Source organism: Atheta coriaria, unplaced genomic scaffold (assembly GCF_025399875.1).
Source record: "Atheta coriaria isolate IRGN ID8LTWV9N9 unplaced genomic scaffold, Caltech_Dcor_3.1 hic_scaffold_6_pilon, whole genome shotgun sequence".
Classification (NCBI taxonomy): domain Eukaryota; kingdom Metazoa; phylum Arthropoda; class Insecta; order Coleoptera; family Staphylinidae; genus Dalotia; species Dalotia coriaria.
The window spans coordinates 12,536,641-12,556,400 of NW_027045448.1; the positions used below are offsets into that span (position 1 = coordinate 12,536,641).

The window sequence follows — 19,760 nt, forward strand, 5'->3', positions numbered from 1 at the left end:
GTAAAACCTGCATCCGATCATCGCACGTAGGTATATTGTGCGCATCTTGTGTGAGGTATACGTGGGGTTAACCCTTGCATGCGTCGAGACTACCTACAGATATCGCCAAATAAATTTACATAATAATAGGATGAGAGAGTGTAGAGTATTGGGTGTAGAATCGTCGAGAGCATGTTTGATATTCGAAAACAAGTTGAAAGTTCATAAAATGCATTAAAATGAATTTTGACATTAATTTTCTTATAAATGTTATTAATAACATCGGAATATGTATTTTTGTAAAAATGCAATTTTTAAATTTTATGATTTATTTAAAAATTGTGTTGATTGGATTGCCTATAGTCAATCACTTGGTGTACGTGCAATTCGCGCGTCTTTATCAAGAACTTTTAGAGGTTACAGCGATTTGCAGCCGACAAGAGATAGGAATGTTGTTTGTTGAGTTTGGTGAAATAACAAAACTAGTGCGTGAGTAACTTTCCATTCGAATAGACGCCAATAAATGTTTCCGAGTGTATGGAACGTTAATTGTGATTGTTATTAGTTTTTTTGCTTCGGGTTTAAACATTTACGTGCGTTTTTAAGTTCATTGTCGTTACTGGCAGTGTTCGGAACGAGGGAAGCAGCAATTCCCCAAATAATATAAGCACATTAAGCTAAATTGGAGGTCGTTCCAAATTACTATTATTCGTATTACGTCGTCGTCGGTGTGGTCGCGAATACGGGTGCAAAATTCCACCCTCGGTTTTCGCTCCGGAACGCGCTACGTGCACTTTCTTCATATGACGTATTTTACATACATAAAACGCATTAGAATGCCGTTATTAGCATTTTGGAGACGCCGAAGTAACTACAGGAAAAAATGAAAACTAAAAATGCCAAGCACGTAAGGTAAGTTGGTATATACACGTTTTGTGTGTGTTAAACAAACTAATTATGTGTATTTTTTTGTTTTCAGTTGTTTTAAACGAAGTAAATCATACATGTAATCGTCGCATGTTTCAACACTGTTTGTTCAAACGTTTAAAGTGTGTGCAGATAAGATTGTGCGGTTAATGTAAGTAAAAAACGCGCTTTCGGTGCGAAAGTGTGAAAAGTATGAAACGTAATTTATGGCGTTATTAAAGTGCGCGCGGCGGGCGCGAGGCGTGCGAAATTTAATATATAAATAAATAGCACCGCCGCGTGTGTCTGCCTCGGCGCACAAGATGGCCGGACGGGTGTGGATGGGACATAATGCGAGGGCGCAACCAGCGTAGGGGTAAAGCGTCATTAGGCTGATGTGTCGTGCGCACACCACCAAAATATAAAAAATTATATTTTATATTAGAATACCATCACCACCAACATCACTAACTCACCAGGCATGTAGCATTCTAGCTACACACTGTTTTTTATTATAATTTTCTTCGTTTTTTCTTCACGTCGCGATATTATTACATGAATCAGCAAGAAAAAGAAGCACAGGCAAAAGAAAAATTGCATGCTTAGCATGCTTAGCTTTTCTTAGCTTAATGGCACTGATATGTATTGCTTGCCATCGCCGACGATGGCAAGAAAGATGTCAGTCATTTATCAAACCGGAGAAGCGTCTCGCGTCGATATCGCCTCACTGGGGAATCATCCGCGTCGCGATTCATTCTTCTCTTAAGTGATATTCGGGAGGAAAAAAAGCGCTACGCTAATCAGTCTTGTGTAAACCACCCTCGATCAATTACGAAATCTATCAGCCAAAAACACCCGCTTCGAAATATAAATTCGGGAATAAATTTACGAAAATCGAATGAAAAACTCTTGTAACTTGTACTTGTGCGCATGGCGACGTATTAATAATAGTAAAATTCATATATTTTAATAAACTAACTAACTAGTTTGTTTGTTTGCAACGTATAAAAGTTCGTTGGTTGAATTGTGCGCGAGTTAATACATAATGCATGCGTGCATGTGAACCCACAATAAGCCCAGTCGAGGCACTCGCGAGGGACGTCGTAAATTAATAAATAAATTTCTATTCGGTGCCACATTGCTGCCGCCGCCGCCGCACAAACGCACAAATAAGTATAAGGTAGGCGCTGTGCATTTGCGCTGCGTGATTAAAATGTATAAATAGTTGCGCGGATCGAAAATATTCCAGCGAACGCACACGGCACACGGCAGCGTGTAGGCGAATTCAGGCTCATATTTTCGTTTTAACTAATTTTTCTCATATTAATCAAACACCCACTAAAACACAACAAAAGATTATTTATTGAGGCACTGTTCGCATTGTGATTTACGGCTGATATCAATGTTTTGGGTACAATAAACGTTATTTTTTGTTCGCTTCTGATCAAAATTACTGGTTTTAGTTATTTATAGTTGGAAATAGCCAGAGAAAATAAAGATCAATTGAAATTAGTTAGTTCTTGATAGTATTTATATGTTTTTGAGGTTATAGTTCTATAAATATGATAAAGAGTGTCAAACGTCAATCTGTTAAAGAGATTGGAACATAGATGGCGGTCAGATGCAATAATTTGTGCTAGTGACTGCGTATTGAGTTAAATGACTAAAACTAATATTTAATATGTATCCTGAATAGAATCCCAAATTACATATGGGCGGAAATATTATTTACCGCTTCAGAAGTGTAAACGTTTCTTAATTACTAATCGCATTCAACGACGAAGCCAGGATGCCTAATTGTTATATAATAATACAGTTTTAATGTCGTGTTTTGCATTCATCATTTATGTATTCAGTAATAAATGCGCAATATTATTACGTACACAAAAACTCATAGGTACATGAACGTGGGCATAATTATCGTTCGCTAATTTTTCGCTCGTCCACGCTAGAGTTTAGACATTTTCGCGGCTCGCCGCTTTATGTTCGCCTTCATTGTTGCGGTTATTATTTCCGCGATGTCGTTAATTTAAAATGCTAATGCACACGCTGTACGTAAAACATCAATTAATCAATTAATTATGCACTCAACGATTAACTATGCACATTCGGTACCCCCGAGCGAAATTGTTTACTATATTATAAGTATAGGTGCGGCACCCTTACGTGGCGCGGCTATTATAACTTTATAGTTTAGTAAATAATTTATTACTCGGGAACCAATCAAGTGGTATAAATTATTTCTTCATAAATCTTTTCAGAATTTAATTCTGCGTGTAATAAAATCTAAATTTTTAGTAAAATTGGTTTTAATCAAAAGTTACAGAGTAATTTGTAGATTTTTTTAGGTAAATTTGTTTTAATTGTTTATAACTTTTTATTTAACACTTAAATAAACAAAATATTTACTCTATCAGATGTAGAATTATACGTAGAATATATTTTTGAAAGAATTATAACAATATCACAAATAGTTTTTATGTAAATGATAAATTTTTAAAATTATAATTTTTTTTCTATTTCTTGGAAGTGTGGAGTGACTATAGATAATTTTATTGTTTTGAAAAAATTAAATTTAGTGCAAAAATATTAGTGGCTTCACTATTACACCATTAGTAGGCATGATAAGCTACATATCTCTAGCTAGATGAATTATTGCCTCTGATGAGATGCACCCCCGGATTGCGCGCGCAAGATCTAGCCAATTAACGTGATAAATTATTAATTAATAACAGGTTGGTAGCACGCGGCGCGCGCAGCGTCCAATTACATGATTAATTAGGCGATTCGCGCACACCGCCGATAAAAACCGTGTTTACATTAGAACATTGCCGTCGCAATTACCTGCGGAATTTCCCAATTAAAATTTACATCATGGCGTATTTTTGTACCCTGCATAAAACTAGCCTATGCAGTATCCCAACCAAGTGCAGCGATAGTGAGTACAAATTCAAATTTGTGCGCGTTTTACGACACGGCCGTGCGCGGTGGTCACAAATGGTCACATGCGCTCCGGCATTAAAACTAGATTGCAATTACGCTCGGGTTATTATGAAAGTAATGAGTATTTTTATAGCTGCATTATAATATCACTCTCTTTCGGCGTACGCGCGCGCACACTCCGAACACGACTAATGTGTGCACAAAAGGGCGATAATGGCACCGTTCGCGGTGTGAGTGTATACACAAGAAAAATGTTATGAAATCGCAAGGAAATGAAAGCGAGATGCGTGCAAGATTACGACGATGAAATTCCATCCGAGCGGTTTCAATAATATGCATTATAATTCATTTTCAACGCAATTTTTTGTGTGTGTGAAATTCGTGTTTTAATTGCATAAATTAGTACGTTCTAGAAATTGCATGTTAAAAAAATAATTACTTAATTTATTCTATTAGCTTGCGTGTAGTGAATTATAATTATCACCGAATTTAATAAATTTATGACTTTAAAGTGAATGCTAGCGCCATCTATACCCTACCGGTTGAAGTAGTTGTTTGTGTGCTATCTTCACACCACGCCCGTGCGCGTAACTTACAGTGGGGCGCAGCCGGAGCTTTCGAGAGCTTTGAGGGGAGTACACTCGCGCGGTCGAGGTGTGCGTCTCGGCTAACTCTCAGGGCTGTACCCATCAGTTTGTAAGCTCACTAACCTACAAGAGAGAAACACGGAGTGAGTGAAAACGGTATAGCCGTACCGATTGACTCATAAAAATCGAGTCATAGTTTGAATTATGTATAGTTAAACGCACACAAATTGATTTTAAGCATATTTTGCATATTGCGGTAGTATTCTGATGCAGTATGGAATTTTTCACGGTGCGGTTTTTGCGCAAAATGTAAATATTTGATAAACTCGCGAGTTTATTACGAAACTCTCCTGCTGAGTTGGCTGGCGTCGACAATTTGCCTGCCGCATCAACGCAAGCACAAGCCCTTTTGCTTCGACAGCAAATATTCGTATTCTGCTAGATCTTGCAGGTGAATATTTATGCGCAAACAGGTATTACAAACCGGCACGATACAATAATATACGATATTGGATGCAAAACGATTCAGCAGAAAACAAAATTCAAAAAAACTTACAAATTGACAGTGAAGATAGACATAAAACATATAATCCACAATTTTACAGTATAATTTATGTTTTATTTTTTACTTGTTTATATTTATATAACCGGCAACTTCATTAGCCTGATACATAAATAACATTTTTTTGCACAAGTGGAGTATTTTCTTCCTGGAACAATCGACGATTAATCATTTTAGACTTTATTTGTTTCTTGCGGATTACGAGCCGCACGTTCAGCGGGAAATAACAATAAAAAAAAGCGAAATTACATAAAAATGCGAATTTGCCAGGTGTGCTGCGTGTGTAACAAGATTAACAGGAACAAAAAAATTCGCCCGTCGCGCGCCAGCATGCAGTCGGTCAGCAGGAATCGCACGAGGCTTCAAGAGATGAGGAATGAAGCGACAACTGAAATTACCGCAACGCGGAACGGGGTATTCTCTTGCTTATAAAATAAACTTGTTACGTGTCCGCATGAGAAACGCACATCGGAAGCGGTAGCCAATAGTCGGCTCAGCAGGAGTCCACCGAGGTGTTATTAACAAGGTAACAAGGTAACAAGGAGCATAACGAATAAGAAATTCAGTTAGTTCAACTACACAACTAATAAAAAGTTGTATGCTTTAATTTAATAAAATATTACGTTATCTGTTATATAAGAAAACAGAAAATTTTAACATCGGATTAAAATTGCTGGCATTTGTCACTTGTCAGATGTTAAAACGAAGAATTTAAGTTATTTCAGTTGGAATTTTAGTTTTTTTCTTTCGAGTCTTAAAGAATTTACACTCATTTCCTCGTTTATTCATTAAGAACTCATTTAGCCGGGCACAATCCCCACCGCATAATTACTCAATAAGATAATTGCAAGGACCTCAGCGCACAAAAGCCTGTCTACCTTCATCAACATGCGTTCGAAGCGTTTTACATCGTTATTAAACGAACATTTATTTCTTGCGCGCTATTTTGTCCTCGATGTATACTACATCTTAAAAGCTCGCGCTTTTTGTTCGTTTATGCATCCCGTGAGTTTAGCATTTTAATTTTTTTTCTACAAGCGAATTTGGTATTGCTTAATTAACGAACAGAACAACATCCTGTTCTCCTCTTGCGCTTTTTTTTTCGGCTCGCGAGCGCACTTTTATCGCATTTGTCGTTTTTATGTGGCTCCCGGCTGAATTACGCGCAGAGAGGCTTTATTTTATTTACCTCGCAATTTTCTTTAATTAATTTTTATTTAAACAAGCAAGTAATTATCAGCGGCGAAAGGCTCGTCTATAAACATGTCATCTGGAGACATTCTGCCGGTGACAAAAAAAACCAAAACGAAGTTTTATGGCTATTTCGCTAAGTAAACAACTTTTGTTTTGTGAGTGTTGTTTTTGTTGTCGTTGCCGTTAGTTTGTAGTCATTTGGATGTTAACACAAAGTTGCAGTGATTAGCGAGAGAGACTTTGTAGGTTTTTGCAAGAAACTTGTAGCGACATTTCCGCTTTTGCTTTTACGACGCGTTTATCGATTAGTTTTTATATGAATGTAATAAATAATTATCAACCATTAACTCAGGGAAGAAACTTAATGAAGTTTATGTCTTTATAAATCATTTTAATGATAAAAATAAGAATAAAAAGTAAATATAAATAAAAATATTAAATTAGGCAACCAAATATACATTTTTTATGGTTATATTTCTTATAGTTGGATAATTGTCACAAGTAATTAATATAATATTACTCTAGAGTAATTTTAAACATCTTGTTAAAGTATAGCAGATTATTCCGAACGATTACTCAAAATTTTTAATTCGTTGCGCCGATCGGCAAGATAATTAATTGCGCGTTGCATAAAGCGTCCGCCGCGCTGAAGAGAAGACAAGCGAGAGTAACACACTTGTTAATAACGCAATTGCCTTATCGAAGGAATTAATAAAGCTGCTCTTTATAATCGCATCCACTTCTTGTTCGGGTTGTGCGCGCGCGCGCGCGCCATTGATGAATCGTCGCCGAGTGGTGCGTTCCAGCTAAATGCCAGCGCAAATTGCGGTGCGTCTTGCGGATAAGATTGATGATGAATTCGTGCCTTTGTTAAGCGCTCTTGCATCTTGCACGCGTTTAATATAAACAGCCGCGCAACAAGCGCGCTCGCCGACGAGGCAATTATAAATCATTCTGGCGCGTAAACGCATTTAGAGAAATTATTGAGTGCGAAATTGTCAACTAATCATCATTTGATCGTGGATTTTATTTGACAACCTATATTGGTTGAGAAATATTATTTGCGCATGCGCAACGTGCAAGTTTGGTTAGGTATTTCATATCTACGTGTATACGAATATTGTTTATTGCACATAAATTAAATTATTTGCCTATCGACGATGATTTGCGATGCGTGTGCACAACTCAAATCCAATAAAGATCGTTAACTGGTTGCGTGGAAGATTTAAAATGGCAGCAACAAGCAAACCACTTGCTTCCAACATTCCAACTGTGCGAATATTGCATAAGTCACCATCTAATCTTTTGCAAATTGATGAACATTTGTGCAAATTACGTTCATCAATTTCGCAAACGCATGTTTTTCATCTTTGCGTATTATCAATATGCAAATTTTACAGGTTTATGCAATTTTCTTGCTGGCATTTACGGCGTTTCAAACATAAAATACGCAAATAACAATAATTCAACTCTTTGCATAGAGAGACCATAATTGAAACACTCCTGTATTATGCACACAGTCATTTATTTTCTTCTCATGCTATTTTTACCTTAGACTAAATAACGTTGACATTTTTTGTCCTCGGTGACATTTATAAAACATTAATCATAAACTTCACGAATAGTTCCATCAGCATCTTATTAAATGCGAGCTCTGAGTCGTCCCTTAGTGGAGAGTGAACCTTTGGAAGAAATTCACATTGTGTCCCCTTGAGATCCGTCATCCTCGAAGGTGCCAAACTTGCTTGAGCCGAAGGTGCAACCCCTTGCTGCTCGATTTGCATGCTTGCATAAACTTGCATACATTAAAACATAAAAACAACAAAGTTGTTTCGCCACCGAGTACAAGCAAGAAATTCAACTGGAACTCGCCTGACAACTTTGTTTTCACACAGAATATTTACTTGCTAATGCATGCAAATTAACAAAAAGCCTAGAAAAAAAAATAAGTTACACATTTCAACGCAAATAATAAAAGCGTTTTTTTTGCGAATTGTGTGTGATTGTGACAGGAAGAAATAAAATAAGATGCGAGTACATCTAAACTGCTCGCGGTGAGGTCGCTAGGAAAACAAGTTACATGTTACATGTATGAATTAGCATACTGTTATGAAACTGATTGCTAACCGGGCTTTTCATCGGCCGATCGTAAACATAAAGTGGTGTTATGGTAATCCACGTTGAATCTGCAATAAAAAATAAAATTTAACTTTATTGCAATTTATTTACTTACTTAAAATGATGATTTTGTCAGTTTTAAGACAAGTATTGTTAATTTTAAATTTAAAACTTTTGCTTTACATAAAGTAAAATTTAGGGCTTCACACGAGACGAGACTGGACGAGACTATCAAAAGTATCGTCTCGGTCTCGGTATCGTCTCGTAAAAGCGATACGAGACCGAGACGATACGAGAAAAGTCTCGCGATACCCGTGAAGCCTTTGTTCTTATACTTTTTTTTTCACATTTAATGGTTTTAAGTGTAAAGAAAACATTGAAGATCTTTGCAGTTCAAAAGTTTAATCATTTAATTACTCCAAAAATACATACATAGGTTAAAATATTAATTATCACAATTATCACATTTTTTAATTGAATTGGAATTTCTTTCAATTATCGTGTCAATAGGTTGCTCGAGGGTGTTTTTCGCATATTCCTTATAAAATAGTTCGAAACATTGGATAGCTGCATGTTTTAATTCTTTTCCCCAATTACTTTTATCAAACAATTCAATTTTGTGTGTCAAAAAGATCAAAATCATATTCGGTTATTAAGTTGTCTACAAAATATTGTCAACATGAACACTTTTTCGTCCCGGACTATAGCATAAATTTTAGTACAGAAAAACACAAAAATATGTCCCCGGATGTATAAACAAAGACAAAATTTTCATAAAACTTTTAAAAAGGCAAAAAGGTCATGATATTCGGTTACTGACTTGTTCTTTTGAATATACAAAAGAAATATTTCACAGATGGTCATATATTGGAATGGCATGTTGTGTTAATGTGTGTTATCGTCAGTAGTAGGTATGTGGAGCTTTTTGAGGGATTTGAAAATAGTGTCGTGTATTGAATTTATATGTTCGTTTAAGAGTGTGTTGTGTTGGTGGCTGTGTTTTAAGATGTGTTTCGCGTAGTGTGAGTGGTATGTGTGTGGATCTATAGTGCATAATATGAATTTCTTAGTGCAAAGTATAAAAACTTAAGTGCGGCTGTTCAAGTGGATTGTATTTTAACTAAAGTGCATATATCCCCTATTGGATTTCATATATTGGCCCTTTTCTCATTTTACTAATATCCACTTCATAAAAAAAAATTCACGAGACCAATAACGAGACCAAAAACGAGACTCGGACTGTGGTCTCGCTATCGCCGAGAAATTGATAAAACACGTCTCGTCTCGGTATCGTCTCGCTTTTCCGAGACGAGACCGAGACGATACGAGAAAAGTCTCAGTATCGCGTGAAGCCCTAGTAAAATTGTAGATTGAAACGGAAATATTAAAATACTTGCTAGTCGTTCAATTATAATCAAACTGCGCTTGTTTTCGATCAAGTTAATAGAGTCTGCATTCACATTCATAAGTGTAAGTACTTACTCCGAACATGCATGATAGGTTAAGTTAGATTTAGTCGAGAGGAAGAAGTTCGCAGCATCGACGTGCTTAGCGCACTTTATGGCATGTAAAGCCGACTTAATTGTTTCCTTAACGGCACGCTGCGCGGCGCTGTGTGCGCCTGGCATTTCAATTACGAGCGAATGTTTACGACACCATTGCGTAGCTCTTGCAACATTCCTGCGAATTTCTGCGACCTGTGCCCATCTTCACAATAAGCGTAGTCAAATTTAAATAAAATATTTCTACGTTTCGACTGTGTGAGTGGGATGTTATCAACGAAAAATATAAACTTCCCACAAGTCTAATTAAAAAAGAAACAAATAACAGCGCCTTGTCCGCGAGCAATGTTTCACAAGTTCTTCGTGGTAAATTTTCTGCACTTTGCAAGTTCCTCGTGGGCTGTTTTGCTCGTTTTACTTACTTACTTTACAAGAAATAACACTTTGGAAGTGCTACTTGGGTTCGTGGGTACTACCTGGCGAGAGTTGAGTCGCGAATGTGCGAAAACCCGAACAAGTAGAACATTCCGTGATCGCTATCTCGGACACTTTACACTTTACACACTCCGCTCACTTAACTTTTCGCTTGCTTCTCTTCTCTTCTGTTTTCGCATGCGAAGATAAGATTGGCGCGCCCGGGTGTAAGAATAACTATGGCGGTTGACACTCGAGATGGCTTTCGATGATTTTAAACGATAATAGCGAGAGCATTTAGATTGGATGATAAACTCGTCTTCGGTGGAAGAAGAAGTTGCTTCGATAAGTGGAGATTGCAGATTGTAGATATTCTTGATGGAGATAGGTGATGACCCTGATTGCAAATTGTATATTTTAATAACGCAACATACAGAAAATTTATTTTTTCTACTTTCACCTTTAAAATTCGTTTTTCAATGGTTTTGAGACATTAAAAGTGGTATTTTAAACACGGCTGTGACTAAAGCACTTTAGTCACTGGTTTTAGTCACGGGCTGGAACTTGCGCCTGCAAAGTAGAAAAAATAGCGTAAGCATCACGTCGCTAAAAGTTGTTAAACACTCGATTGATTAAACGTTTGCTTCGCCCGTGACTAAAATTCCTGTTTACTCACTTGATACTTAATATACTATTAATGTCTAGGAAAAAAAGTAGGATAGGATTTTATTGATTTTTATGTTGAAGCATTTCAACCCCTTTCTCCACCCTCAATCTTTGTCTTAGGTAGGAAAATATTCCCTTCTTTTGAAGCGCAGTTTCTTTCAACATTTCAACCCTTCATGCACTGATGTTGACATCGCAATCGTAGCCCCTCGATTCTTTTTACACTCCAGCATCTTTTTTTCCACCGCACTCGAACGAAATCATCAAGAAGATATGAAAAGCCTTTTATTTTGCTTTGCTAGTGAGGATTGCATCATCGTTTCTGTATCTTCTTTGTGAGCTGAAGTGGGAGTGTAGACAAAGATGCTGAAAAATTAATATTTGACGACCCTTATTTCGCGTTTCGTTTATTTTGCTTTTAACGCAGAGCCGTGGAGAAAGGCGAAGGTCTGGAGGGTAATGCGTTATCGTCGTTATCGCTGTCGGAGCGTTTAAAAATGTGTAGCGTTCGCAAAAATAACAGACGAGAGGGAACGTCATCAAAAAATAAACGCGAGCGTTTTGTCACCCTCCGGGCGATTCGCGTTGTGCAAACAATTTTTGTTTCACGGTGATAAGCATCAAATGATGAAGCAAAGTTTTTAACAAATTTTATTATTGTAAAAACAATCGGGAAATATATTTACTCGCTGCAAAAAAAAATACAATAGTATTTTGTTTGATATTCATGTTTGTTTGTTTGTTTTGTAGTTTTTTTTTCGTTTTTAAATTAGTGTTTGTTAGAAAATTCCAATGGGATCAAAAGTGTTCCATTACATTTATACACGTATATCGTCATCAGCTAGATTTTCTCGATTTTGTATTCATTTCGCTTTGAAACATGTTTTCGCAGCCAGCGCGCGATATTCACAAACATCCGCTCGCGCGCATACATCCGCAAAGGTCGGCGGCGTCGACGAATTGCGCGCATTTTTTCCGGATGTGCATCGCACGGAAAATAAAAATTTCACCACGTTTCGACGCATTTTCAGCGCTAGCTAGGCCGGCTATTAGGCGCCAAATTAAATGGTGTATACACACCGCAATCAAACGTGCATCCGCATTTGTATTCTCGATTTAACTCAACTCCAGCTCAAAGCTTTCAACTCGAAACCTCATGAAAAAAAAATACTAAAAAACATTCAGCATAAAAACAAATAAATTTCATCCAAATTAAATTTAATAAAAATTACATTTACGTAAAAATCACATATTAACACCCTGTATAATTAACATAAAACATACGCTATCAGACGTAATATAAATGTTGCTCGCCGAGCCGCACCAAGCGAAATACGCGGAATGCCCAAAACGCACCCCCGCACAAAACCCAACCCTTAGTAAGAAAGAGACAGAAGATAGCGAGTTGGTGCTGGCCATGTCCGCGGCGTTATCGATCGGTCACGTGGACAGGACGCGGCGCCGACGACTGGGACGCCCTAGCGCACTCCACGTTCGGGTTTATCGGACTAAACCACGCAAAAAATAAAAAAACCAATATAAAATATTGTTTGAACACAACTATGATACAAATAAAACTTTTAGATATGCATACAATAATAAAATATTTAGTTTTTCGCTAAAAAAAAAATAAAATAAAATTACATGAGTCATTTTTTTCGAATTGAGGGGTTCGCCCAAGGGCTCCGGATCGAACCAAATCACACATTGCTCCGAATCGATCGCAAACAATGGTAAATAGGGTGAGTTACTCCCGGTGCGCGATTGGAGCGCCCCCCACACCCTCACACCCTCATAACCGCGTATTTTTATCATGCAAGGGGAAAAATCACAACACGCACGTCATAGTTTTTCATCTCACTCTTGTCGAAAAAAATATTGTTGGTTTACGTATGTTCCACCCTTGTTGCGATCACATTTGCGGGCGTATAGATTAGTCTACCATTCCTGCGTTCAACTTGAAGTCGAAGTCGAGCTTTCGGAGTGGATAAGAGGGTGGTGCAGGGCGAAAAATGCCATGATGGCAGTAGAAGCGGCGTTGGCGGGTTGGCGCGCGTCAGGGAGTTGCCGTTAGGGGGTGGGTGCGCTGCGTCGCGACGCTCGACGAAAAGAAGGTGGAGTGAAATTTTCCAAAGCGCTGGGCACGCACCAGACTCGCGGATTTTTCCCCTTCGTCAACGGCCCACGCAACCCTCGGGTTTTTTTTCACGTCTTACCACCCTCTTTTCCTTCGACGAGCGTAATAATCACATAGTTACTGCGCGCTCTTTTGAATTTCCTTTTTCTTGCTTAATAATCATCTCGCAGTCGGACCTAATGAATATCTACATCAAGCGACGCACTTTCCGCACCCTCGCGTGGGTGCAGATGGGAGAAAACACCCCAGGAAAAATCAAAAAACGTGTATATTATTAAAAACGTCGAAGTCGAAGTCGGAGAAAAAGTTTTTCTTCGGCAGGGCTGGAAGTTTTTTAATCAACGGCAGCGGATGCGTGCAGCCCTCTAAGTTTAATTAGCGCCGTGCGCTGCACAAGCGCTGTGCGGGGTCTTAAAGACTCTGCTTTAAGATCAAACCGACTGACAGCGTGTAACCTGATAATGTACGCGCGTACAAAATTTCTATAGCGGCCAATGTTCAAACAACATACAAATTTGAGAAAAAAAGCAATCTTGAAGGGTGGATATGCAAAAAAGTAATAATGAAGACTGCAAATTGCAATTGGGTCTGTTTTAGAGCTTAAATTACTTATTACACTCATAATTGGGTTTTATTTATAATTTCAACCATAAAATATTCATCAGAAAGTCAGAAACTGTTAGAAAAATTTGATGGTTTTGTAATTTGGTAAAATTTTTGAAATTTTACTAAAATTTGGTTTAAAATAATATTGGTTTAAACTTTTTTTTAAGTTAACATTAGGCACGTGTCTTAATTAGTAGGGTTTCACAAAATATCTAATTAAAAAGCAGCGCGTCGCACGAAAACGAGGCTCGGAAAAACAGCCAGAAACCATCTAACTTCTAAACTTCTAAATTCTGTCTTCTCGACGTTGATTATACAGAGTGTTATAAAAAAAATAAAAAAATAAAAATTATTTCTCCGAAATTTATCTGTTAAAGTAAATTTTTTGATATTTTGATTGATTTTTATGTGTTATTAGTAAATTTTGATAACATTCAGTATTGAATGAATGAATGGTCTCAAGGAATGTAAAACTAGAAGCTTTCCATGCTCCGGCAGGCTCGTTTGAGCTTTATTATCTCTAATTACTAGCCTTATTCTCGGGCAGATTTAGATCCTAGCGCGCCTTTCGGCTGCTCGTCGAGTCCTAAGACCGCTTAAGAGCGCGGACCACTCGATTTAGCCGTCGTTAATTTCGACGTGCCGCCGTCGCGCTGCCGGTGGAATTGCCCCTTCGTGCCTTCGTGCCTGCGAGCTCCCGGAATGAATGGCGAAGGAGGCGGTGGCGAGCAATTTGCCTAATTGCTCCCGATATATTCTTTTATTTCGAAGATATCCCGCGCGCGCGAATCCGAAACAAATTGCTACAATTTAACTGTTTAAAATTAAACAACGCGCAAATTCATCTACGACGACTTCGACTTTGCTAAATCACATCAAATTATCCACCAAACAGTTGCGTAAATATTTACTTACATTGTCATTTACAGAGTAAACTACGGCTTCATCATTTCATGAAAATGAAAATCTGAGAAATCTCGAGTTTTCGCTGCGGTTTACGAGGTTATGTAACAGCCTGGAGAGTAAATACGTCGTATTAGTTGCAGGTTGCAGTTTGCCGGATCGAAACTGCATTAGCGAAACCAATTTCTCGCTAACTGCATCAGGCGCCAGGCCGTGCAGCATGTAGGTAATAACCAGATTGCCGCCGCCAAATAGCTTCCACTTAGTTTATCGGTAGCGGCGGCGGCGGCAGTGGCGGTAACGGTAGCAGTGTGCGCACAACTTCATTTCTCTTCGACGATCCAGAAAACGAAAAATTTCAATTTGCACGCTGGCTATGCTTCAGCGGATGTGGTAACTGGCACATTAGCAGACATTATTATTTATAACCAGTGTATAAAGTTTAGTATTTGATTAGAGTATAATATATTTAGTTTTGGTTATATTTGCTGTTTGGTTGACTTGTCCATCAACATTAAAATGCATAATTAAATCGGATGTGCAGCAAATTTGCAATATCCTGCGCCTCCAACGGCCTGTCATCATCTGGAGGTTCTCCTCTTAAAGGCGGTCGGTTTATTTTTGCGGCGATGAAGTCACGACCGACACTAATCGTTATTTCGCTGCGCCGAGGACGAAATTAATTATTTTCGATTAGATCTCGAAAAGTTTTAGCCGAGTGCACCACCCGATGGGTGTACCGATGGGTGTAGTCACGTCCGCCGCATGTGATGACAGACACATTTTCATTTTCTACTTGATTCATAAAATAATTATTAAAATATCAAAAGATTGCAAATTAATTACGATTTTTAAGTAAATAAATTCAAATAACGTGTTTAACGGCCGTATTTAAATGAAAATAAAATATAAGTCATGCGATTGGATAATAAATCAAAATCTTGTTATCATCACCAAAGCGCAATTATTTATTATGCGCTGTAATCGCACAAAACACGAAAACACCACCAGCGAGAGATTTAAATTGATAATTGCAACATGCGACAATAAACTACCGTTACAAAATAAAATATGTAATTTATATTTAGCAAAAAACAAAATAAAATAAAAAACTAAAAAAATATGGTTGCAAATCGCGTGCAGGAGCGCAAACTAAGATGGCGCGCGTCCTGCGTGATGTCTCGACGTTTGCAGAGAGAAAAAAAAGGGCGTCGATGTTGGGTTTTTCCCTCCCCCACACACATTATGACTTTCTTTGCTGCCATGTTCTGCGAGCAAGCGCGTTGCAGGAGTGTAAAAACTTTTAGGGGCTGTGTGCATCCCGCCAACCCCAGAATCCACCGACTCCGACACATATTTAGCCCGATATATACGTTTTATGTGTAAGGATGTGCTAAGGACGCAGTCGAGAACGCCGCTGGCGCAGGAAAAACGAAAAAAATATGTGCGAAAGAAAATTATTCATGACGAGAGCGCGGAAAAGTTTTCAACGTATAAACACTCGAAAAGATCGTGACGCAGGACGAGCGGAGGACGCAAATGCAAATATTTGACGAGATGCTTAAAAGCGAAAATAAACTGAAACTGCAATTTGGAAAAAATTAAAACGTTACAAAAGTGTCATCTGTCCAAATATTAAAATTTAACTTCAATTAAAGTTCTTCGCACTAAGTGGATTTCTGCATTTTTTTATTGCGAGTCAACGTTTTAATCGTGGAACGACGTCGACGCTGTCATCATCATAATCGTAACATTTAATAACCTATTATAACGATTATGGAACGACGCTCGTCTATTAAGATTTATAAATGTTTGAATGCGTTTGAATCTTTGGGTGCTCCCCAAGTCAATGTTTGAAAGTTTTATGCTTGAATTTTATAATCAGTCACACCTCATATAATTTCTGACTGCGATCGCACTGCATTCGCATTCAAAGACAATGAACACCATGAAAGAAAAAAAAACTACTCTACATTCAATTCCACTGCAGATTTTTTTCGTCTTTCTATTCATTATACATTATATCATTCCAGTAAGCTCACCCGGGGACTAATAACGCGTCCCCGAGTTGAAACGAAGCAAGGCAGCAATTAAAATAATTTGATAAAAAAAACATCTAAGGAGGGGTTCAAAGAAGGGTCCCAAGGAGTATGCTTTAATGAAAAGCAGAGAAAAAAGTTGCAATCGTGTCGATTATGAGCGACTAATTCGACGCGACTCGTTTTGTCTGTGTTTTATGTACGTTTTTCTTTTATTTCTTGGGGTGCGCTTGAGGGGTGTATTTTTTTGACGTCCATAAATATTCGCAACAACTAGGTAGTTATTTTAGCAATGACTTAGTAGAATTAGACTAGACCTAGACATAAAAAAATGTACTATAGTGCATAGTGCAGGAGGTCTGTGAAAAAAAAATAATAACGCGATAACAAAAAATAGTCATAGAGATTAAAATTAATTTATGACGCGCGCAATCAGTGCGCGGTACGCGCGGTTGCTCTTTATCGTTTGGTCATAAATCATTTCTCTAACTACAAGCTCTAGCCGCGCTTGGGAAAGGTGCTTGGAAAGAAATTTATCTTGGGTGAGCTTTTATTTAATAATATGTTATTAACCACCTTTATAATTCTCGTTTTTCTTTAGAAAAATCATGATTTTTGCGGTTTAAAACTCAAAATATAAAAATTTGTTTTGAATTATTGCAAAATTTATGTTGTTTTCATCGTACACTCAATTATTTTCATGCTTGAATTAATCACAACTCGGAGATTATGGTAAAATGTGTAGATAATAAGCATTAAATTAATATTGCGCTATTAATGTACGTCCTGATAATTTAAAGCTGGTTTTCTTATTGCGCCGCGCGGCGCCCGAAATCATTGCGCATGATCGTAAAATTCGAATAATTAAATTGCTCGACTGGCTCGAGTGCTTCGACTGATGGGAGGTTTCATCGTGAAGCGACCGAAATGAACGGCGTTGTTAAAAGTTATTATTGCACGAGCGAGCGAACGATTACAACGACGATTATCGCGATTATCGAAAAGTGCTCGAATCAATTCCGACGAGCACTAGTCTAAGCAGGCAGTCCCATAATGGACGATTTTATTGTTGTCTAGATGTCAAGCAATTAATGTTTTAATTGAACTTCGGGCATAACTTGAAGTACAAGTAATAATTATTTTATTCTGGTAATAATATCTTGCTACAAAATATAACCAAGAATATTTTTTTGAAAAAATTGATTTTTTTTCTTCTTATCCCTAGATAAGCAATTGTTTCTTCGTGGTGAGCGCTGTTATAACAACGAAACATAATTAAAAACTGATGCGGGCCGGTAAGCCGCTAAGAGATTATTAAAACCATAAATTGCATTTAACTTCGGCCGGCGGTCCGGCGGCGCAAAACACACCGAGGCGCACACATTCCATTCCATTCCGCGCCTCGGCCACATATTGTTTACGAATTCCGCTGCTGCATAACTAATGCCCTCGGAAGCGGCAAGCGGGAGCGCGGTGTGCGCTCGCGAGCGAAATTAATAATAATGTGAATTTATGGACGGCGCGGGAGGTTTTGTATTAGCAGCGCGCGAGCGCGAGCGAGGAAGGGTTGTTGTCCGGAGAGTCCAACACGCGGCGGGTCGCACAAATTTCGCAATGTTGCGGAACACAACTGGCCCATCCGAAAGGGTTGAACAACGACAACTACCAGGCTGTAACAAGAACATATTGCGGACATTCGGGGCCTGTGGGTTTATTTTTTTGGTTATTGTTGTGTTGCATTCGAGATGCGGGATTTACGAGTATATTCCACGCAGAAAATTGGAAAAGGAAATTGGAGCACAAAGTTTCTTTGATGGTTATTTTCATTTAATGTTATTACCGGTAATTTGTCCAAAGAGTTATCAACATAAAAACCCCATCATTATCTCAATCACCCAAAATGACTTAATTCAACTTCAACGACCGGTTTGCCGGTCCAAAACGTAAACAAACATGTTTACCGTAAAATTGCGACATTAGCGATAATCACCATGATTAACTCTGGGCAACAGTTTGCGGTGAATAAATCAACCGATATAATTGATTAACCATTATTTACATTATAACATTATTAACCCAAATAAAGCGTTATTCCAACCGCGGTGACAATGATCAACTACCGGCAACTAGCAATTTTCGATTTATATCCCGCAGAAACCGGTGACACGGATCGACGCAAAACGACACAGGCACGAGATTAATGATATTGGCACGCAGCGCGGTTATACCGTACCCAATGGGGCGCAAAGTGATTTAAATCCGAATTGATATCGATAACGCTTATTCGATCGTCACTCCATTTGATCAATTGATCCATTCCACTATAAACCGAAATTGGTTTCCACATTAACCATATACCTACCTACGATTTTGATTTGGGTAAATTTTGTATTTCCAACAAAATCACATCTAGTTACATTTGAGTAGTTCCCATTTAGTGTGGTGGTCTATTCAAAAAATAAATTGATCCTTGTTGAATGCGTTTGGGGCTCGTGTCTACCTGAATCGCACAAAACCACACACGCGCCGAACTCAATAATCATTCATCCATTCGGCTTCCGATACCTCAATTTCTATTTGGGTATCAATGGATTGCAGTTTTCACCACACCACACCACACTACACCAGTTGCATCTAGACTCTAGCACGTGCACAAAAAATACCTGCCTCCACTTGAGCTTATTGAATTTATTGAATACCAGGGGAGATCAATCAAGTGACCTGTCAATCAATCAATTGAAAAAGGGTTTGGCTGTTACCTGCAATTGTACACAAGCAATTTTGATGGGTTTTTCAATGGTTGTGTGAGTTTACAAGGAGTTTAAAGAGAAAGTTTTGGGAGTTGTAACTTCTAACGCTTCTAACTTTCAACTATATACCATTATGTGGTTGTGGTTGTGGTTGAAAGCGTTGGAACACCTCCCCAATAACTTCGATACTTCGATACCTGACTCAACCCAACTTCCTGACTTATTAAACACCTCATAAAATGTTTATAAACTGTTTACAGACAAGCAGGTATATGATAACTTTACACTTCTGTTAGAAAGCGAGGGTTTGAGTGGATTGTGATTATTATGGTTAGTTTCACTTTCTCCTCCATTGACTGCGTCCTAATTGCTGAATTTATATCGGAGGATTTTCACTCTTGGGTCATTTCACTTATGCCTTGTCCTGCCATCACGAGCACAGCACTTGGAATTA

At 38.1% G+C, this 19,760-nt stretch overlaps 1 protein-coding gene across 1 annotated transcript in view; it reads left to right on the top strand.

The window, feature by feature from the left end:
- Nucleotides 1-455: 455 nt before the first annotated feature.
- The window catches only part of LOC135794081 (nuclear receptor coactivator protein neosin), a 35,132-nt gene continuing 15,827 nt past the window's right edge, over nt 456-19,760 (top strand). Inside the window, exon 1 of the mRNA XM_065305224.1 lies at nt 456-886. The gene's annotated coding sequence lies outside the window, so the exon portion shown is untranslated. The remainder of the gene's footprint in view (nt 887-19,760) is intronic.